The following is a 23,304-nucleotide window of genomic DNA, read 5'->3' as shown; positions in this document are numbered from 1 at the left end:
GAAGGTGCTCCCACAAATTTTTTTTTTATTTGTTCATGGGATGTGGGTGTCGCTGGCAGGGCCAGCGTTTATTGCCCATCCCTAATATGCCCTTAGAGAAGGTGGTGGTGAGCCACCTCCTTGAACAATTGAGTGGCTTGCTAGGCCATCTCAGAGGCCAATTAAAAATCAACCACATTGCTATGGGTTTGGAAAGGACGGCAGGTTTTCTTCCCTAAAGGGCATGTGTGAACCAGATGGGTTTTTACGACCATCCGGTTTCATGGCCACCATTACTGATGCTAGTTTTTATTTAAATTCCCCAGCTGCTGTGGTGGGATTTGAACTTATGATTCCAGACTATTAGTCCAAGCCTCCGGAGTACTAGTCCAGTAACATAACCACTATGCTACCTTATCCTACCTACAATGCTGTTAGGTGGGATAGTTCCAGGATTTTGATCCAACGATGATGAAGGAATGGCAATTATATGTGCAGGTCGGGTTGTTGTGTGACTTGGAGGTGGTGTTCCCATGCACCTGCTGCCCTTGTCCTTCTAGGTGGTGGAGTTCGCAGGTTTGGGAAGTGCTGTTGGAGAAGTCTTGGCGAGTTGCTGCAGTGCATCCTGCCCAACTTCCTGTTGTCACAATTTTTAGTCACACTTCTATGTCAACACTTAACATTGAAATAGCCTCGCAAACATTTAGAATGGAAATTCGGCATGTAAACAGTTGCCATAATGATGTAGTTGCGGGTTCTGGCCAGTAGGTGGCGAGTTTTTGACGTCTCTTCCTAACTCTGTCCTTGTAGATAAAAAAACAAAGTGAGTATTGACACCACTGTGTCAGCCAATGAGTTTGAAGCAGGGTGGGATTTACGGCAGGACTCACAGCAAACAGTCTATTCACTTGGCAAACAGCATCTATTTAAAGACTCTCTACAAGCAAAGAGAACTCCTGACTGAAACTACAGCAGCGCCTCCTGATAAAAGCAGGATTATTTCTCCAGCAAAATGTAGTGAGTGGAGGATAGTTAAACACAAATTATATGTGTAAAATCAATCCCAGTCACTTACAGCAATGTGGTCTCCAGGTGTGATTGACAGGGGATTCACCCAGTCATCTCCATTCTGGACAGGACTTGTGTTACTATATGCAACCATTTAAAACAAAAAACTGTGTTCATCAACTGACTATGGGCAATTTGCCAGTAATATATTAAAAGTCTTGTATATTGCTTGTATTTCCTTTTTCACACTTACTTCCTGTGATATTCTCCCGGTCACGCTTTCTCTACCACACTTTGCTGATAACATCCCTACAGTTATAGAACTGTGTATCCTCTGATTCACCATGAGGAATGGCATGGGAAGTTGTTGGTTGTTAATTAAATTTTAAACTCCGGTGTTTCAAGATAAATGCTTGGAATGGCTAAAGGTAGCTTGCAAGTTCTCATTAAAGGTGTAATGTTAGAAATGAGGGAAGTACAGAGTCGAGTGCCTCGGTGCTGGGACCACTACTGTTTCTAATTTACACAAATGACCGGGATTCATAAACTCAATGCAGAATGGTCAAATTTGCAGCTGACTCAAAATTAGGAGGGGCTGTGGAATCGGAGGAGGTAAGCTCAGAACTTACAGCACGAGTCGGACAAAATAAAGTGGGCAGAACAATGGCAGATGAAATTTAATGCAGATGTATGCAAAGTGCTACACTTGGGAATAACAGATTACATGCATGTCTTATGAATGGTGTTAAAATAGCTAAAGATGAAGCTGAAAGAGACCTAGCATCGAGTTTACTGCGACTGCTAAATATGTCCAACCAGTGCAGAGCAGCAATTAACAAAGTCAACAGCATGTTGAAACACATAGCCAAAACAGCAGGCTTTAAATCAGAGCATGCAATGATCAAACTCTATAGTGCTTTGGTCAGACCGTACCTTGAATACTGCGGCAAGTTCTGGTCAACAAGAAATAAGAGAGACATCTCAAGCGCTGGAGGCAGTGCAGAGAAGAACCATGATGTTGATCCTTAGTATCAGGGGTTCTGAGTTAGGAGAAAAGACTGGAGGAACCTTGGCTTTTCAGCTTAAAAAGGAGGCATCTGAGAGGTGATCTTGTAGAGATAGCAAAGATTGTAAATGGGTTAGCCTTAGCATCTCTCTGGATGAATGAACTAAGATGGGCCAAATGGCTTTCCACATCTGTAATTATCTTGTGAACAGTAGGATTGGCAAAGTCTCTGGCAACAGTTCACCCTCTCAGCCAAGGAATGGGATGTGGTCCAAGGGACATGTAAGAAAGAAAAAATAAACTTGCATTTCTATAGCACCTTTAATGACCTCAGGGTGTCCCAAACTGCTTTATAGCCAGTGAAGTATTTTTGAGGTGTAGTCACTGTTGTAATGTAGGAAACGCGGTAGCCATTTTATGCACAGCAAGGTCCCAAAAACAGCAATGAGATAATGACCAGATAATCTGTTTTAGAGATAGATGTTAGCCAGGACACTGGGAAAAACTCCCCTGCTATTCTCCAAAGTAGTGTCATGGGATCTTTTATGCCCAACTGAGAGGGCAGATGGGGACTCAATTTAACATCACATCTGAAAGACAGCACCTCCGACATTGCAGCACTCCCCCAGGTCTCTGGAGTGGGATTTGAACCCACAACCTTCATGACTTCAGAGTGCTACCCACTGAGCCAAGGCTGACACTGCAAAGCAAGGAATATATATTTTTTTTCAAATTAATGTGAGATTGTCCCTGGAGATGAAGTGACAGTGAATTCCCTCCAGTTTCTTGAAAGATGTCTCTAACAGTTTGTTGAACTATATTCAGTAGATCTTCAATTGTACAGCCATTGAGGGTTAATGAATTGTGCTCTGAGCTCTGTGTTCTGTGTTATGTATTATTGCCTTAAAACCATTATCCGTTTTGGAGACCCAACTGAATTCCTTCCTCAGAAGCTACCACCTATAGCTAACTTATTTCTCTGAACTTTCCTACAAGTATTTATGAACGGAGGTGTAATTTATTGTAAAATTCCTGAGAAACCACTGACTGTTATATCCCAGAATGGATTTTGGCATAAAGACCTAATAATACCAAGATGACTTCCTTTTGCTTATTTTCTTCTTTTGTTCCTCTCCCAGACTTTGTCTCATTTCTTCACATTTTTTTTTCTTCCTCCTCTACTTGGGAGGGCCACAGATTCTTGGATTCTGCTGTTGCCATTGGAGACGGTCTAGGCTTGTTTAATGCTGTAAACGCTGATCCCACCTTGTTCCAACAAGGAATTGACATCCTTTCATGCTAAGTTTAAGTTATGAATTATTGGCGCTTAAGTTTAAATTCAAGTGAATTCACTTGTTAACTATTTAAGTGTCGATAAATCCATATTGAAAATAATACATTATTGGAAGGAAATCACCAAGTATGATTTTAAAATAATGAACCCAAAGCCTCAATCATTATTTAGCCAGATAAATTGCAGGAGGTGAACTCTAGGGAGATCTCCGTCGACCAGAAATCAAGTAGTATGGTACCAATTTTTCAAAAAGATGACAAAACCGACCCAGGCAATTATAGACCATCAGTACTGGGTAAAATAAAGGAATTGATTATCAGGTTTAAACTGGAGCATTACTTTATACAGTAACAACCTAGTTAATAACCAACAGGTGTCAGCCGTGGCTCAGTGGGTAGCACTCTCACCTCTGAGTCAGAAGGTTGTGGTTTCAAGTTCCACTCCAGAGACTTGAGCACATAACCTAGGCTGACACTCCCGGTGCAGTACTGAGGGAGCGCTGCACTGTTGGTGGTTCTATCCTTCAGATGAGAAGTTAAATCGAGACCCCGTCTGCCCTCTCAGGTGGAAGCAAAAGATCCCATGGCACTATTTGAAGAGGAGGAAGGGAGTTCCCCCTCCCTGGTGTTCTGGCCAAGATTTATCCCTCAACCAACATCACCAAAACAGATTATCTGGTCATTATCAAATTGCTGTTTGTGGGATCTTGCTGTGTGCAAATTGGTTGCCGTGTTTCCTACATTACAACAGTGACTACATTTCAAAGGTACTTCATTGGGCTGTAAAGTGCTTTGGGACGTTCTGAGTTTGCGAAAGGCGCCATATAAATGCAAGTCTTTTTTCTAACATAGATTGAAGAACCTTCCTGACTGACCTACTTGATTTGTTTTGAGGAAGGGACATCTCAAGTGGCCTGTGAAAAGTCCTACGATACAATGTACCTAGACTTCCAAAAAGCCTTTGACAAGAGTTCGAAAGGCCTCTACTGCACCTTAAAGCAATGGTAATTCATGGTAAGTATTCAGAATGGCTAAGAAATTGCCTGAAAGATAGGAAGCATCAAATGCTTTTTTTTTGGTGGGGGGGGGGGGTGCATGGGAGGGATGATTTGGGAATGGGGGAAATGTTGAGTTGAATGCCCAACTGATTGGTACAGGGACCCCTACATAAATGAGTTTGGATTTGGAAGCTCAAAGCAAACTGGTCTAGCAAGCCACTCAGCTGTATCAAACCACTACCAGCGGTTCACAAAGAAGGCCCACCACCACCTTCTCGGCTGCTAGGGATGGGCAATAAATTTTTTAAAAAAGGTGGTGCAATATTAACAATAGTTGTGAACAAACCAGTGGACCAGAATGTGCTGCCTTGAGGAGGAAGCATGCTGGTGGGATGCAGCAATGTAGATTGTGAGAGACCTTTGTCAGTAAATGTTTGGGTGTCCTGGAGATGCAGAGTGGAGCTTCTTTCCCCTCCCAACCATCTATCACTATCCTCACGATTTCCTTAATTGGTTAATTTATAATCTCAGTCATTGCTGCGGGGAGGAGTTACCTAGTGGAGGCATTTCCACTGGGCACTTCCTGAGACAGATGGAAAGTATGTGGTACATTCGTGCGCCTCCTAACCTCTGGTTCAAGACCAGCATTGGTGAAGGAACATTCCACCTGCCCAAACTCCCAACCTGGGAATGGGGTATATGGGAAATCTAAGGAAGCAGGAGAAAATCAACCTACAAAACAAGGAAGGGAGTGAGTGTCAGGATAGATACATTTCATGCTTTTTATTGGACCAACACAGGAGTTGGATTACACAAGATCAGCGAGGTCTCTTCAACAGTGCGGAAATGTAAAATTCAATTTTTCACAGACTACAGCTGATTTTAAGGAGCTTAGGCACGTCGCCAGGCAGCATTCTTGAAGTGTTTAACCAAAAAGCTAAGCACACTACTGTATGCCACATGCTTTTGTTGATGGTACCCCGGCGTCTGATTTTTGTACAATGATTCCTTTTCCTACCGTGATTATTATTTGCGGTCACATGAGGCTAACTCAGGAGGTTAGACATCACTCTGCCAAAATAACCTCGTTAATTGATTTTTCCCAACTGTCTCAATTAACCGAGAAAACAAAGCATTAGCATATGGAATAAATAGACGTAATTTATTTATATAACAGTGGTGTATATGGAGTGTGTTTTATAGAAGACAGACAGTAGTGTTATATCTCTCTGTATCTCAGTGGGCAATGCAGGGTATGGAGTACAACCCAATGGGGAGTAGGGGCTGTGGAGGTTACCCCAATGGGAAGTAATGTGCTGTGTAGCATACCTCATTGGGGAGCAAGGGTGTGTGGAGGTAACCCCAATGGAGAGCATTGGACTGTGGAGGTTACTCCAAAAGGAGCAGTGGGCTGTGGGGAGTTACCCCAATGGGGAACATTTATCCCTCAACAAACATTACAGCAGTGACGACACTTCTGAATTACTTCATAAGCTGTATAGCTCTTCTTTTTCTTTTCTTTCTCTCTTTCTTTCCGCCATGTGGAATAATTTGCTGTAGAGGGTACCCCAATGTGGAGTCATAAGAAATAGGAGCAGGAGTAGGCCATATGGCCCCTCGAGCCTGCTCCGCCTTTCAATAAGATCATGGCTGATCATCTACCTCAACTCCACTTTCCCGCCCGATCCCCACATCCCTTGATTCCTTTAGTGACCAAACGTCTATCGCTTTCAGTCTTGAATATACTCAACGACTTAATATCCACAGCGCTCTAGGCCAGGGCAAGTGGCACTGACAGCACAATTTAATAACTCTTCCACACCTTTGATGTGGAGATGCCGGTGATGGACTGGGGTTGACAAATGTAAGGAATCTTACAACACCAGGTTATAGTCCAACAATTTTATTTTAAAATCACAAGCTTTCGGAGATTATCTCCTTCGTCAGGTGAGTAGTGAATGAGAGCTTCTCAAATCGCATATCTTATATTAGGCTGGGACACCATCCCACCAATCAAAGGTGTCGTTGGTGTTCAGACAGGTTAGCCACGGAAAACAGTAGGTCCCAGTATGCTGAATACACATTGTGTCAAATTACACAGACAGAGAGAAAGAGACCCGAAAGGCAGAGAGCGAGAGAGAGAGAGAATTTTCAGTTGTAGTAAAAACAGATAACTTTTTTTTTCCCCTTGCTGGTGGGGTTACGTGTAGCGTGACATGAACCCAAGATCCCGGTTGAGGCCGTCCTCATGGGTGCGGAACTTGGCTATCAATTTCTGCTCGACGATTTTGCGTTGTCGTATGTCTCGAAGGCCGTCTTGGAGAACGCTTACCCGAAGATCGGTGGCTGAATGTCCTTGACTGCTAAAGTGTTCCCCGACTGGGAGGGAACCTTCCTGTCTGGGAACACTTGGTTGAGGCAATTTTGCTGTCATAGTTTGATAGTGCCCAAGCTCCTTGATGTCATTTCTTTGGCAGTTTCTGACTCACTCCCAGACCGCTGTGATTCTCCTTATAATGCCTGAGTTTAATTTCAGTAAAGAACGAACCTGACAAATCACAGGATAAGTAATTCCCTTCAGCTAATCTGATTCACCATTTCTATCTTTAGTCAACATACCATCAGTTTTAGCATCACTAGTAACCACAAAGGCTAAGTGGTTCTTTCATAATTCACTTAAAAGCCACAAGCGATTCTATAGATCATTTGTGTTTTGTGCTGGACGTACCGAATTTGCAGTATTTACACATTAAGTAGATTTCCACATACAGTTCTTCAAGTGTCATTATAAGTGTTAATCTGAAGTAATGTAAGCTTTTAATAGCTGCTCCTTAATGTAACCTCCCCCCGACCCCCCCCCCCCCCAGATGATGTTATCCTGATGAGTCATCAGCTACACTGTTCTGTGAAAGCAGTGGAGTGATCATATTTTATTAATAAAAAGTGGGGCGGTTTCTAAACATCTCATTATTTCTTTTAGTGTCAGCAAGGAAACAGATATGTTAGTCATTGTACCAGATGGTGTAATCATTAGCCAATCACAAGACCACAAATAGGGTCATTGATTGGACATTTCTTGGCTGTTGAATGATGTAGTTATAAAAATCATTGGATATTTAAATTGGTGGAGTGCTTAATGTGTTATAAGAGGTTCCAAACAATTTCAATCTAATTAGCATGATATCTGGAGTTGATGGTTTCCTCTCAACTTCTTGTTCTCTGTCTCTCTCGGTCTCTTGTCTGTCTCTCTTTCCTCTTTTTCAGTTGTAAATAAACTGGTAGCACTGGAGTTGAGTACAAGGAATAACTTTAGTGTTTATTCAGCACATAAGAGATGTTTATTACCTCATAAATTCGGACTTAAGCTGTGCAGCTCAAGTGCTTCCATTATGGAGGTTGTGTTAAAAAGAACTTGTGCAGCTTATAACATATGGTTTAATAACAGTTATTACAAAGCTGTTCTTACATTAGTCTTTTTCTCTGTCTGAAATCCCACGAGTTCAGTGCTGGATTTGGGATATATATTTTAAAATACCACAGATGATTGGCCCATTGCCAATTAGTAGCCATGAACTGTGGTTACACTCATCAGGTTCACGATAGATATAAAATCATATTGTACAGATAGCACGTGGATGGCACGTCTGAATTGAGTTCTTTGTTGACATAATGGCTGCCTGTTCCACATGCTTGCAGTCTGGGTCTATCTGGGCTGGCCCTTGTGGCCCGGAGGATCATTGGGTTTGTTTTCGTTGAGTTCTCGGTTCCCTGTTTCCAATGATAATTGATCAGAATTATCTGCTTATAAGAACATAAGGAATAAAGAAGTAGGCCATATGGTCCCTCGAGCCTGCTCCGCCATTCAATCAGATCATGGTTGATCTTCGACCTCAACTCCACTTTCCTGCCCAATCCCCGTATCCCTTGATTCCCCTAGAGTCCAAAAATCTATCCATCTCAGCCTTGAATATATTCAATGACTCAGCATCTACAGTCTCTGGGTAGAGAATTCCAAAGATTCACAACCCTCTGAGTGAAGAAATTCCTTCTCAGCTCAGTCTTGAATGGCTGACCCCATATCCTGCGATTTATGCTTCTTAGTTCTAGACCCTCTAGCCAGGGGAAAGAATCTCTCAGTATCTACCCTGACAAGCCCCCTCATAATCTTATATGTTTCAATGAGATCACCTCTCAGTCTTGAAATGCAGTGACTGTTATATAATCAAATGCGTCAACCATTTTCCACACAGCAAGATTCCACAGACAATAATGAGAGGAATGACCAGTTTTTGGTGGTACCAGGTTACCCATTGGCCACTGGATCTTTAATGGACAGACAGAACGTTGGTTTAATGCCTTATCAGAAGGACAGCACCTCTTGACTGTGCAGCACTCCCTCAACACTGCAATGGGGTAGCAGCTTAGAGCAAATGCTTAAGCCCTGGACAGAAGAAAGAAAGACTTGCATTTATATAGCGCCTTTCAAGACCTCAAGATGTCCCAAAGTGCTTTACAACAAATGAAGTACTTTTTGAAGTGTAGCCACTGTTGTAATGTAGGAAACGCGGCAGCCAATTTGTGCACAGCAAGGTCCCACAAACAGCAACGTGATAATGACCAGATCATCTGTTTTAGGTGTTCATTGAGGGATAAATGTTGGCCAGGACACTAGGGAGAACTCCCCAGCTCTTCTTTGAATCGTGCTGTGGGATCCTTTACGTCCACCTGAGAGGGCAGATGGGACCTCACTTTAACATCTTATCCTGAAGACGGAAGGAACTTGAATCCACAACCGTCTAACCTAGAGGCGAGAGTGTCACCAAAGAAGCCTAACTGATCCCCAAAGGCTTATGAAAGAGCTGTAATGTTAAAAGCCAACTGAATTACGAGGCACACGTCACTGCGCAGCATTGACTGCGCTGAAACTTCCATCTATTGCTGCGGCTCATGAGGTGCCATTAATTCAAACGTAAGAAAGTGTAGAGGAGGGGAAGTGAATGAAGACGATGCTTGATGCTGCTTCATTTTTTTTTTATTCGTCCACGGGATGTGGGCGTCGCTGGCAAGGCCAGCATTTATTGCCCATCCCTAATTGCCCTCGAGAAGATCTGAACCTTTCGTACACCTCAGCTCTGTCACGCTATTTAATTATATTTTTTTTGCACGGCAAAGCCTTGGCCAGACATATCGGGCCGTTCAAATGCCAGGAAGAATTTTAAAGTTACAGGACACAATGCTCACATTGTGCTCAGTCCATGGTGGGCTGCTGTGGAATTTGGTCCTTTCTGCGATTACTGAAAGTCCTGTGCAATCTCCCGCAGTTTGCAATTAATCTCGGAGGAGGTTGAGGATCGGACGCTGGCTGGTAGCCGGGAGTCTGGGACGCTGCTGTTCATATCCAGTAAGTACACATTTCTTAACTTCATGTCACTGTCAGCACCTGTCCTTGCCGTGTAGAAGTTATTTTGTCTGAGACTTTTTGGGGCCTTTTTCCACTTAAATTGTAAGCAATGCGGTTATAAAACCTGTAACATTAGGCTGTACAATTCCAGATGGCAGTGCGAAGCCTGATAGCTGGCATATATAGAGCAGGCAGGCACTATGTACCAAGTGATGACTCCTTAAAGATAGGATATAAACTTGTACCTATTTTTAAGCTTGAATGCATCCAGCTAAAGAGTAAAATCTACTAACCTGGTGCCAGGGATGAGGGACTTCAGTTATGTGGAGAGACTGGAGAAGCTGGGGTTGTTCTCCTTAGAGCAGAGAAGATTAAGAGGAGATTTGATAGAGATGTTCAAAATCTTGAACGGTTTTGGTAGAGTAAATAAGGAGAAACTGTTTCCAGTGGCAGCAGGGTCGGTAACCAGAGGACACAGATTTAAGGGGATTGGCAAAAGAACCAGAGGTGACGTGCGGAAAAAATGTTTTACGCAGCGAGTTGTTGTGATCTGGAATGCGCTGCCTGAAAGGGCGGTGGAAGCAGATTCAACAGTAACTTTCAAAAAGGAATTGGATAAATACTTGAAGGGAAAAAATTACACTGCGCTGGGGAAAGAGCAGGGGAGTGGTGCAGACATGATGGGCCGAATGGCCTCCTTCTGTGCTGTATCATTCTTTTGATTCTAGTGAAAATTAACCTTTGGTCGCAAATTGCAACTAAGTCACTTCACTTCATTGCAAGGGACCTTTCAATGAGATTTTACATTAGAAGTCAGTGTTTTTTTTGAATGAGAGAACAGGGAACCAAAAAGTAACAAAGGTAAACCAGAAGCAGTCCAAATTCAGATTTCCAGCTGTAAACTATCTGTACTGAGACGGAAAGTTCTGCTTATAATAAACGGAAGGGAAAGAGAAGCAGGATGTAAAGATGGAACTTTGCATATCGAGTTTCTAAACTAGATGCAATTTGCTGCTTTGTCAGTTATATTTTTACTTTGGTGGCCCTATATTAACTTTTTATACATCTCTATCTCTATGTCTATGTATATCTTTCATAATAATCTCTAGGGACTGAAGTAGTACTGATTGAAAGTGTAATGCCCTACCCATCTAATTAGGGCAATAATAAATGATTATAATTCGAGTGGTTGCTGACACTTTGTTTCTTAGCAAATCAACAATGAGCATGAAAAGAAATAGATTTAGAAATCTGAAAACAAAAACGAGAAAAGCTGGAAATGCTCAGCAGGTCAGGCAGCATTTGTGGAGAAACAAGTCAGTCAGTCAGTCACTGTTGCATTTCCAACTTCTTTTTCTGTTTCCAAATAAATCCTGTTCCCTGTTAAATCCTTGCTGTAAATGAATGGGGACAGTGAGTAGCTGAGCCACACGCACCAGAAGGGCAAGGATCCCTGGTCAATGCTGTCGGCTGATCTCGGCCAAATCAGCAGAGGGGTGCTGCAAGTGGCCTGAGCATCCCTGAGATAGGGAAGAGAAAAAATCAGCCAGGGTTCCCACTCCCGATCGTTATGCGGTGGCCCATGCTTGAAGTGTATGTGTGCTGGATGTTGGGATCAGACTCCACCATAAAGCCTTCCACGGGCAAGTATCCAGCTGATATTGTCTGACTCCTACATGAATAATGGCCATGAATAATGGAACTGGTCCCCAGCAAGGAGTCAACATTCTCAGAAGAGGAAGAGGGGAGGGAGAAAATGGAGGGGGAAAAAAGACCAATTTGTTTAATTATTTCCATTTATTTCTATTTCCATTTATTTTAATATGGGGCTAAGGTTTTTCATAGATTCATTTAAGGGGGAACTAGATAAGTACATGAGGAGGAAGAGATAGAAGGATATATTGATAGAATTAGATGAAGTAGAGTGAGAGGAGGCTCGTGTGGAGCATAAACACCGGCATAGACCAGTTGGGCCGAATGGCCTGTTTCTGAGCTGTAAATTCAATGTAATTCTAAGTAAAAGGTATATGAGATACACACTTTGTAACTTAATTAAAACAAAGTGTGTATTTTATAGTGTATTAGTTATCTTAGCTTTGGGGGGATTATTTTCTCTGCGCCTTATATGTAACAAAAGTTGTAAACCGTCCTATATAAAAGAATTTATGATTTATTAAGGAAACCAACTCCTTCCTGTGTTGTGTTTCCAGATCTAATCTATACCTTGAGTTCTTTGGTCCTTTGATGATCTGGCGCCAGTTGAAGGCAACCACAGGTGGAAAGGTTTCTGAGGTGGTGGTGAATCAGCATGTAATATAAAATGCTTTAGAGAAGTTACTTTTATATAGGGGTTACAGCAAACTGGGAGCTGTAGGCAATTCATGTTATATTGGAGGTTGCCATGTCAGAGTATCATTGGGATGTTTTACATGGTTAATCTTATGGTGAGGGAACTATAGACAATGCATTCGATAACAGGGGTTGTGCTACAATGAGAAGTTTTTTTTTAACATAATAAACCAGGTGACTCACAGGAATGCATGTTTATACCAGTGATTGTGTATACCCGTGTCACTACAACAACAAAAACAACTTGCATTTATATAGTGACTCCAACGTCGTGAAATTTCCCAATGCGCTTCACGAGCATTATCAAACAAAATTTGACACTGAGCCACATAGAGATATTAGGACAGGCAACCAAAAGCTTGGTCAAAGAGGTAGATGTTAAGGAATGCCTTAAAGGAGGAGAGAGAGGTTTAGGGAGGGAACACCAGAACTTAGGGTCTAGGCAGCTGAAGGCATGGCCATCAATAGTGGAGCTATGGAAATTGGGGATGCGCAAGAGGTGTAGGGGGTGGTGGTGTGTGTCAGCTTCACCTCTGACTTCTGAGCGGTCCGAATCGCTCCCACTCCCTGGGTTCTAGACCTTGGACTTATTTGGGGGTTGTGACAAAGTGCAGCAGACAACTAGTTTTGGTGCAAGAAACTTTGACCTTTATTCAAGAGAGAAAATACAACACAACAATCTTAACACTCTAATAAAATGGGGAACACTTCGGTACACATGAGGGAAATTACAGTAGAAAGATACCTTACCCCTCCCAAATCCCACTGTACTAGCTAAGTTGGACTCTAAAGGGCCAGAGATAATGCTCACCAAACGAATCCTTGAAAGTAATTCACCCAGAGGTAGGTCAGGAATAGATTGTAGAGTGGAAACTTTGCAGATCTTCGGTTTTCTCCCGAGTTGGTTTTCTTTGGTCGCAGTGGCCCAATATTACCCGGTTGGTTGGTGGCAATATTTGGTTGGTTGTTTTGTAAGGCCCTTGTTGCCGCGAGGTGTCTGATGGTCACTGGGGCTGTTGCTCTGGTTTCTTCTTGTGTGTCGGCCTGCTTCTAGAGCTGCTGACCTTCCCTGTCGAACCCCTTGCCTTGTTGTTCGCTGGAAGCTGCTCTTCCTTCCAGAGACAGGCAGAACAAGACAAGCAAGAACACAAGCGCCAGCAAGAACCAGAGAGAGAGAGAGAGAGAGGTTTCGAGTTTCCACTTCTATATCTCTCTCTTACAATGGTCTTCGTCACTTAAAAAAAACCACTTCATGTCTGTTTAAACAGTTCTTGCAAAGTCCTTAAGAATATTTGATGGCTTTTTGATGGTCCCTCATCATGTTGCAATTGCTTCTCCCGATGGGTCATTGTTAATTCCGATTTTAGAGCTTGTCACACAACCAACATCTTAGGTGTTGATTGGTTTTGCTTTAAAACAAAGACATGGCCCCACCATGTCTGGAGCAGTTGCCTCTTTCAATGGTAGTGAGTGTTGACCACCTGCTGTCGGTTTTGCATTAAAACAGAGACATGTCTGAAGCAGTAATTCTCCCACATTCCACTGTGTGTTGTTGATTTCGTCTGGTGACCTCTCGCCTATCCTTCCATCTTAGGATTTTGATCAATGGCCAAAGTTTTCCATACTCAGGGTTTTTTTAGGGTTTTTCTCCGAGTTTTGGGGGACCTGTGAATTTTGAGAATCTTACAGAGGCCAGAATTGGCAGTTAGAGTTAGAAACTAGTGTTGTGTTTAAAGTGATTTTTCACACATCCAGTTGAACATCTCATTCAGGGTCAATGAGAATGTTTGTCAGGAGTGAGAAAAGGGGAAAATCACTTTGTGTAGTAAGAGATCCCCTTCTCTTCAACCAGGTTGAGATTGAGGTACATTGATGAGGTAGAGTAGGAAAGAGAGAGAGAGAGAGAGAGATTTATCGTGTTATACCCGAGCTGGGAGTTCTTGATGTTGACATTGAGTAGCAGAAGGACAAAATGTATAACTTTCAGTCAAGGTGGGTGCCATCATTGATTGGTCAAATGTAGTTTGGGTGCAAACATGGAAAGTCCTTTTCATTTTTTTTTCTTACCAAGTATTCCATTGTTACTTTTTATAGTCTTGCTGTGGTTGATATTTATAGATTGATCTTCCTAGAATTTTGATTTATTCACGGTGGCCACTGGCTGTATGATCTTCATGATTAAGTTGCTTGTTCTTCAGATGACGCATTGCACCGGAACAGGGTCATTCCCCTTGTATGTGTTGCCAGACTATTTATGAGCTGGTACATTGAAGATTTATCGCACTGATGAGATAACCGCTTGTGAGCTACAAATGAATCAAATGCAGTCTTATTAATGGAGCTTGATATAAAGCAAATGGCTAGTCCGTTGAAAAATTGTGGTCAATTTGGGCTGTTGCCTGTGCCCCAAGGCAGCTCACCGTGTCGTCATCCTTGATCTTGTCTGACTTTTGAGCCCTGATCCCAGAGGTGGAAGAACGTCCTAGGTGAGCCATTGTATCACCCAATTCTACCCGTACCATATTCTATTCTTTTTAAACTCTCTGTGCCAGGAGTGTGCCCCTGGCGGGTGAGACTCTGTGCCCCTGACAGACGAGACTGTGTGCCAGGAGTGTGCCCTTGGCGGGCAAGGCTCTGTGCCAGGAGTGTGCCCCTGGCAGGCGAGACTCCTGGTGCTGAAATGAAGATTTTGTTTTCTGTTTCTAAAAGTTGATGTAACATTAACTCTACATAGTAACATGTACAATCCTTGTTTAAAATAACCTGACATTCTGTAACGGCTTGATATTCTATTTCATTAAAACTCATACTCTAGGATGTAAGTCTGATTGTGTTGCTTGAAAGGATACTAAGAGAAATTAGTTTTGAGGGAATCTCAACCTAGTTTCCAGCAGGCATGGGCACCAGTGGGCACAGGCTAAGTCAACTCAACACAAAAGGGGCAACCTCACCCAAATAAGCCATGAGGATGGCTAGTGGAGGAAGTGGAAACGTTCACTCTGGGGAAGCTGCTTCAAAGTTGTTGAGGTTACGGACGGAGCAGAGCGAGTTTTACACTACGCCGTTGTGGGGTGCAAAAAGTGGAAAAAGTTCAACATCGAAACAGCAATAATAATTTAGAGCTCAAAATTTCATTTAAAGAAAAGTGATGGAAAAGATCGTTCGGCAGTAACTGCAGACGTCGTAATTTAATATAATCCTCAGTAAGGGGTCCAGCTTGATGCAGGTTGAATGTTTGCTCTATATGGTACTTTTAAAAAAACTATAATTGACTTCACAAGAGGATTGAAGGGTAGGTGAAATGATGATCTGCAGACATTAACTAAAGTTGGGGAGGAGGGCTGGAAAGAGAGTGGGAATCGTCCATAGAGAATAACTTCCATTACTTAATGCTATACAGTCAATTAAGCAGTCATGTTGCGGTCCTTAAAGATTTATAGGTAGGTCATTTTGGACAGTTTCAATAGGATCATTGATGACAGATGTTAAATCCTTCATGCTTCCCTCTCCCGCTGCTCGTGTTTTGTGGTTATAGGTTTCTTGGGTTGTGTAGATACAGTTCCTTTCGAAATATTCAGTAGGACAAAGTTTCAGCCTCCTCTCACAGGCTCCCCAACCCCGGCTGCTTGATGGTAAATTTGAATGAAAAGATCTGGTGCACTTCAGTTGCATTTTTGCATTCTTCACGTGGCGCTTTCTGTTACTTTTCTCAACTCCTCGTCTACAGAAGATAAAGAAATGGAGGAGATAGATTTGATACTAGTTAGTTGATCGCCTGACAAAAATAAAAATTATTTTGTCTTTCATTTTGCTTATCTCATGGTCTGTCTTTCTGTTTGCCTCCCACTCTTTCTGTCTCGGTTTCTGTTTTTCATTTTCTTTCATTTCTTCTATCTTTTTCTAACTGTTTCTTTTGTGCTCTCATATTTTCTCTCATGCACTAGCTCATTCTCTACCTCTCAGTGGGGGCCTGCCACTTAAACACCAGCGCCCTGTAGTCAACGTTAAGTACTGTAACCGAAGCAGTGGATTCTTCTGATTCCTGAACTGATCAGAAACCTATTGATTGGAGAAATTGCAGGACGGTTTTGCATTTTTACTTGTAAAGGTCCTGAAATCCAAATGGGCTCTGACTCCAGCACTTGCGCTGTGTCCCTGCCCGCTGGTGCCCTCCAACACTGATTCCGCCAGAGTATGTGGGGTCGGGGGAGAGCACCTAATTAGCATGGGACTGGCGAAAGTTCAAACCACCTATGGCTACACTTTGGGCACATGCCTCCCTTAAAGCTGCTTTGATATTTGACCTCCACTACAATGTCTGGGGAGGTGTGGTATTGAAACCTCCATATTTCCCCCTTTTGTAAGATGGTTCGTCTCCCGCCTGTCCCTCCCCCCTCTTCCCATGGTGGTGTTCCCCCCCACCTCCCTGACTTTCCCCACCTAACGTGTAACATTGAAAAGGCCAGTATGCCTCTTCTCACTTGGCATACTGACCTCCAAAGTTACAGCAGATCCTTTGAGGCTGAAGGCACAGGAACTCTCGGCAAAGGGAGTTCCCCCTGACCCCCTGGCCTTGCCCCCTTGTGATGCGGGCACTCGTAAGGGGTGGACAGAAGTTGCTGTTTACCAGAGTTGTGGTGGGAGTGCACCGGAAGGAGGGCCATGGAATTTCAGGCCCTAACACTTTAAAGAAGGGCTGTATTCATTGTTGGTGACGAACAGCCATGTATACAATCATAGAATCTTACAGCACAGAAGGAGGCCATTCGGCCCATTGTGCCTGTGTCGGCTCTTTGATAGAGCTTATCCAATTAGTCCCACTGACCCTGCTCTTTCCCCACAGCCCTGTATTATTTCATCACTAACGTTATGTGCGAATGATGAGACTTTAAGCTGGTTTTAGTGCAGTGATTTTCATTACCCCATCATGCCTCCCACTAACATTGGCACACTTCCAAGTTACCTGATCAACGTGGCATTAATGTGGGTCTGGGAGCAGGTCACCTCCCTGCCCATGAGGCCATGGATATCGCATGTGAACCTCAGAAAGGGAGAAACTAACCATTATAAATGAAAAATGACTGTGATACTCCTGGTGTGTGTGTGTGTGTGTGTGTGTGTGTCCCACATTTTCCAGAATTGGCACATTCACTGGGGTTTGGTGTCAGTTCCTGACTTTGCTCATTTAAACATATTGGCACCTTACACATCTCCGGTTTTGATGGGCTGTGTTGACCTTAAGGTTAATTAACATTTTAATGATCTGTTTGACTTTTCTCAACAGCCTCATGATTTAAAGCATGAAGTCATTACCCTTGGTGGTTTCTGCTTTAGTGCGGTTGAGAGCTGTTCAGGCATGCTTGCTGCTAATAATCCAACCCAGCAGGTTGCCCAGCCTGCCCATGATGCCAAGCCTTTGCCCACTGGAATTGGTTTAATTAGTGTGAATAAATCACACAGAGAGATTTGAGAGATTAAATTCTTGCATTGTGGGAGCAGTGACTTCAGTCATTATTTACTGTATTCAATTGAAGTAAATATAATCAAACTGCCCTCATTTTTTTTCAAAAAAGGCATTTATTATTTCCTCCGCTCCCCTTTCTGATCTCCGTCTACCAAGCACCGACTAAAGCTTAAGATCTGCACAACCTGCTTCCGAGACTTGGCGAGTGCTGCCCTCGAGTAACTGCTGTGAGTCGCACAGGAAGGGTGGGTGGAGATTCCCCCACCCCTGATCAGGAGGAAGCCTGCCTCTGACCTGCTATTTCCACAGAGCATCCGATAAGTTAGCTCACTGGGTGAAGTCAATGAACCCCACAGATGTTTCCATCCAAAAATGGGTAACTTGGAATTCATAAAATCTACCCTTATAGTCCTACAGGAACCAGCACTTACAAAAAAATCTGTCCTAACGATGTTGATTGAAGGATAAATATTGGCTAGGACACCAGGGAGAACTCCCTCTGCTCTTCTTCAAAAAAGTGCCATGGGATCTTTTATGTCCACCTGAGAGGGTAGATGGTGCCTCGGTTTAATGTCCCATCCGGAAGACGGCATCTCCAACAGTGCAGCACTCCCTCAGTCCTGGCCCACCATTCCAGGGCCCGATTCTGTAGTTAACTTTCCAAAAAGGACTTCTTTCTCTACACAACACTAGTTATGATGTGGAGATGCCGGTGATGGGCTGGGGTTGACAATTGTAAACAATTTTACAACACCAAGTTATAGTCCAGCAATTTTATTTTAAATTCACAAGCTTTCGGAGGCTTCCTCCTTCCTCAGGTGAACGTTCCAACAAACGTTCACCTGAGGAAGGAGGAAGCCTCCGAAAGCTTGTGAATTTAAAATAAAATTGCTGGACTATAACTTGGTGTTGTAAAATTGTTTACAATTGTCAACACTAGTTAAATTGCTGTTTATTCACAGTAAAGCAGAGTGCATGAACACATCGCTAGAGTTGCGCTGAATGATTCATTACATGCAGAAGGCTTCTGATCTGTACGGGGCAATTGGGGAAAGCAGTGAACAAAAGCCAGGGGGAAATCAGCGGGAAAATCCTCCTTTAGGTAAATCAATCTCCCACAAATTCTAGTGCTCAGATATGGAGGGCGATTGAGAGAGTCCTAGTCATCTACTTGTTCTCTAGGCAATGAAGGAATAGGATGTACCGAGAGAAGAAAAAGTGTAAAACTGTCAGTGACTCACTGAAATAAACTTAAACCTCTTCTGATGTATATTTATGATGTATTTACATGTCAACTTCAGTGTGACAGTTTCTGAAATGGTAAAAGTGTTTTTTTTTAAAAAGTGGGTTTACGATTTCTGTAGGAGCTGTAAATACAGGAATCTTCCCACTGTTGCTTGCACATGGAGAGCAGAGCAAATCTTCCCACTAGATTTACACTGTCGCTAACACATGGAGAGCAGAGCAAATCTTCCCACTAGCTTTACACTGTCGCTAGCACATGGAGAGCAGAGCAAATCTTCCCACTAGATTTACACTGTCGCTAACACATGGAGAGCAGAGCAAATCTTCCCACTAGATTTACACTGTCGCTAACACGTGGAGAGCAGAGCTAATCTTCCCTCCGGGTTGTTCTTGCTAATGTATTAGAAAGATATGATGGTAAATATTTTGTTGTGTCTTTTTTCTTTTACCTTTTTTATTGTTCTCTTTTTAAGGTGAGGGACCCTCGACTTTAAAATTATCATCCTTGCTTTCAAATCCCTCTCTATTTCTGTAACCTCCTCAAGCCCTGCAACCTTCTGGGATCTCTGCGCTCCTCCAATTCTGGCCTCTTGCGTATCCCCGATTTTAATCGCTCCACCATTGGTGGCCGTGCCTTCAGCTGCCTAGGTGCTAAGCTCTGGAATTCTCTCCCTAAACCTCTCTACCTCTCTCTCCTTTTAAGACACTCCTTAAAACCTACCTCTTTGACCAAGCATTTGGTTACCTGTCCTAATATCTCCTTATGTGGCTCAAATCAAATTTTGTTAGATAATGCTCTTGCGAAGCGCCTTGGAACATTTTACTACGTTAAAGGCGCTATATAAATGCAAGTTGTTGTTGAGAGATACCCGTGCTGGAGAATGAAACGATTTTATTATTTTTGCTTTATGTACTCCCAGTTCAGGTACAACACGGCCTAGTTCCAGGTTAATTCTTCCTCTGCGTTACCAGACCCCAGCTTGGTGAGACTGCCAACAGATGTGAGTCCTCCTCTTTTCAAATATGGACCCATTGGTTAGAATTCCTTTTCGGGGCAGCGGTGGGATGTTATATCTAGACTCGGCAGGGTAGAAATTCCGCCCAATGGAATTTCTAACCCCTCTGTTCCCAGGCTGGAGAGAGGGTTTAAAAATTTTTTAAAAAAGGACAGCCAGGGTTTCCAAGTCTTCATCACTAAGCAGTGACTCATTGCTGGAAAAAGCCTGCGCGTGGACATATGGGGAAAGGACAGGATCAGGCTCAGCTGTCATGACGCCCATGGTCGAATAACCTGTCAACACTCACTGTCTGGACTCACATAATGTGGACAGTTGGGTGAGGTGCTGCAGGGCTGCCTCTGTCAATGGGGCCGTTCCCTAGCTTGAATCGAAGGCCGCGGGAGAGAAAACTTGGGGGGGGTGGGGGGTGGTGAGATTCCTCCTTTAAGCATAACCAAGCTCAATTCATAACTTGTTAATGTGCGAAGTGCGAAGAAAACACAATGAAATATCTGAATTTCACACCTACTGCAGCTTGTAACCGTGGTGACAGAAATGTGCCCAAGCTGGGGAGGGGGGAAGAGAATGACGGCCAGTGACAAAAACACAAAGTCACTTCACAATGGAGCCCATCTTTCACTCCCATGTCAGCCATTAGTCAGCCTGACATGTTTTCTCCCCCCCCACCTTCTAGCCCACTGCCGTGTTGCACCTTTTCCCTGCTGCGTAGGTCTGCTGTTACTTGCAGACGGCGCGCAATAAAGAAACAAGTAAATCGCATAAAAGTGACACAGCGCCCAGGGTTCCCCACTGGTCTCTTTCTCCACCGCCCCCCTCTCCCGTCGTGATTCCAGAGTTTTCACAAATGCGTTCAGTTGTGTTGGGAACTGGGCAGCGGGCAGGTGTTTCTGTGTGAGGAGTCGCACAGATTGCTGGCTGGCTGATCTCCAAGCATGTGATCAGTCCCCTGGATGTATCTGTGCATCCCTGGCTGCTTTCTGTAAAACATTTTCAATGGAATTAGCCGTACAAAAGCTGCTTGTTGCTTGAAGCCTCCTGCATGCTGTATGGAACGACAGATCTGCTCTTCTCTCCCTTCTCCCCTCAAACTAAAAAAAAGAGACTGGACCAGCCATTTCTGATACTGTTGTCTTCTTTCCTTTTGGTTCCCAACTTACTGCGTAAGTACCTATATCTTTGACTCTATAAAGATGTTGACTTGGCCGATGTACTTTGTACAAATTGATGCAGTTGCCAGACTTAATATCTGGCGTTTGTTTTGTTCTTGCTCCAAAGTTTGATACCTGTTTTGGATTTGAAGAGCTGAGACTCCATTGAGCTGAGGAGAGCGTGATCTGAATGTAAAAAAGAAAAGAGCCTTGCATTTATATGGGGCGGGCGTTTTTGGGCGGGAGTGGAGTGGCTCGGGCTTCGAAAATCGCAGGGCTGAACTTACCGCCCAATTCCTGCTTCTGAGCTGTCCACTGGCATTTTCGCTGGGTCCTTTACATGGACGGTCCAGGTGTCTGCCTGTTTTAGGTGGGACCCTATTTATAACATGCAACCGACGGCGGATGTGAGACCCTGAAGTTGAGGTACCAGTGGGCAGAGAATGCACCGTGCAGGCTCCGACCTCTGGTACTGGGTGTTGGGCAGGCTGACCAATGACTTTTAAAGGGACCGCTACATTCATGTTTCATCCGACCTCACAAATTTCATCTGGCAAACTGCTGGCCTGCGATGGCCTCTCTGTTTTAATGTTTCCCTGCCCTTTCCCACCCAACTGCCGAGCTGGCTGTGAGCGTGAGTTGAGTGCTCGCCACCATGGTGCAGATGAGGTCCGCCCATCTCAATGGCTCGGGCCTCTCACCGAGGATATCGGGGGGGTGGGTGGGTGCAACATTAGCACCGCCTGCCACCCACCCAAGGTGGAAATCAACCCCCACCGTGCCATTGCAAACTTCTCAGGCACGTCCCAAAGCAGGTTCTATAAATGAATTGTTTTTGAAGTGCAGTAACTGTTATCTGGGCAGCCATTTGCATACAAGAAAGAAAAAGAGAGAGAGAAAAATGAATTGGATTTATATAGCCCCATGAATGCGGAGAAAGGAGGAGGGGGCGGAACGGAAGAGACAGAAAGGAGTGTAAACTTGTTTTGCCTCAGACGATGTTGGACAAACCATTGAACAGCTGTTTTTTTTGTTACAAATATTTTTCAAACAGTTTCTGTGTTCAGTGACGAGATGATGTCAATGGACCATTTGCCTGTCGTGCTGCCAATTTCAAGAGGTGACTGACCCCTTGTTAACAAAGTCTTGTGGTAGAAGTATAGTGGGGATCACACTTTAATGAAAACAAAATCCAAGCCAAGTTTGTACGCTGGTAAACACATTACGGGCTGAAGGGGTTAATCAGCTCTGGGTTTCTTATTTTTGCTCTTGCGTCAGCTGTTGATGAAAAGAGTTGTCCAGTTGACATGTTCTTTTGTTCCACTGGGCCCTGTTTGCAAAGCGAGGGTTCCTTGGTGCCCGCAGCTTAACTTTGGTATTTATAATCAGCCGGGCTGAGACCCAAGCAACTCTACGGACTCCCCACGGCTTGGCATCGAGCACCGTGGCAACCTGAGAAGTGGCTAATCTGTTGATCCTTGCTGGGAGGGTAAGGACATTGTTTGCAACCAAGACTAAAGTAGAATGTCGGGCATGTGGAAAGAGGGAGCGAGAGAGAGAGAAAGATAGAACAGTGCCTGTCTTACCCGTAAATTGCTGTAGTTGGTGCTCTTGACTTACTAAATCTCAAATGCAGCCTGATATGTATTCTTCAATCATGCCGCACCGTGCCACCTAAAAGGGATGGTGTTGCCATGGTAGAGCGCCTCATGAGGCGATACATCTCTCTATCTTTTACACAATAGTATTCGGGGATGCAAAAAGTCACCACTTCGCCAATATAAGATAGTCACTAATAAATCCAATGCAGAATTCAGGAGAAACTTCTTTACTCAGGGAGTGGTTAGAATGTGGAACTCGCCATCACATGGAGTGGTTGAGGCGAATAGCATAGATACAAGGGATAGCTAGATAAGTACATGAGGGAGAAAGGAATAGAACGATATGCTGAAAGGGTTAGATGAAGTCAGGTGGGAGGGGTCTCGTGCGGAGTTTAAACACCGGCATAGACCTGTTGAGCCAAATGGCCTGTTTCTGTGCTGTAAATACTATGTGTTCTCCTATAGGCTACTTTGATTTAAAATTGAAGATGAATATTTGAAAATGTCATTGAAGATTTAGTGTTATTGCAAGTATAGAAAGTGCATTATTCTAAGGATGGCCATCGAACACCACCAAACAAGTGGCACCATGCTTTGAACTACCTAAAATTCACCACAACCCCTGGGTATCATTGATATTTTTTAATGTGGATTGGATTGCAAAAGGAAGACTGACCATGGCTGGGTGTCCAAATCTTTACAATTTCTTGTTGGATTTGCACTTTTTCCTCAAATGTATGTTGCATTGAGTTACATCGAAACTACAGCACAGAAACAGGCCATTCGGCCCAAC

The 23,304-nt window shown here is 43.6% G+C and overlaps 1 protein-coding gene across 1 annotated transcript in view; it reads left to right on the top strand.

The window, feature by feature from the left end:
* The first annotated feature begins 9,614 nt into the window (after positions 1-9,614).
* Positions 9,615-23,304, top strand: part of sema3b (sema domain, immunoglobulin domain (Ig), short basic domain, secreted, (semaphorin) 3B) — a 294,532-nt gene continuing 280,842 nt past the window's right edge. Inside the window, exon 1 of the mRNA XM_067998440.1 lies at positions 9,615-9,685. The gene's annotated coding sequence lies outside the window, so the exon portion shown is untranslated. The remainder of the gene's footprint in view (positions 9,686-23,304) is intronic.

Source organism: Heptranchias perlo, chromosome 17 (genome assembly GCF_035084215.1).
Source record: "Heptranchias perlo isolate sHepPer1 chromosome 17, sHepPer1.hap1, whole genome shotgun sequence".
NCBI lineage: Eukaryota > Metazoa > Chordata > Chondrichthyes > Hexanchiformes > Hexanchidae > Heptranchias > Heptranchias perlo.
This window is presented reverse-complemented; position numbering and strand designations above follow the sequence as displayed.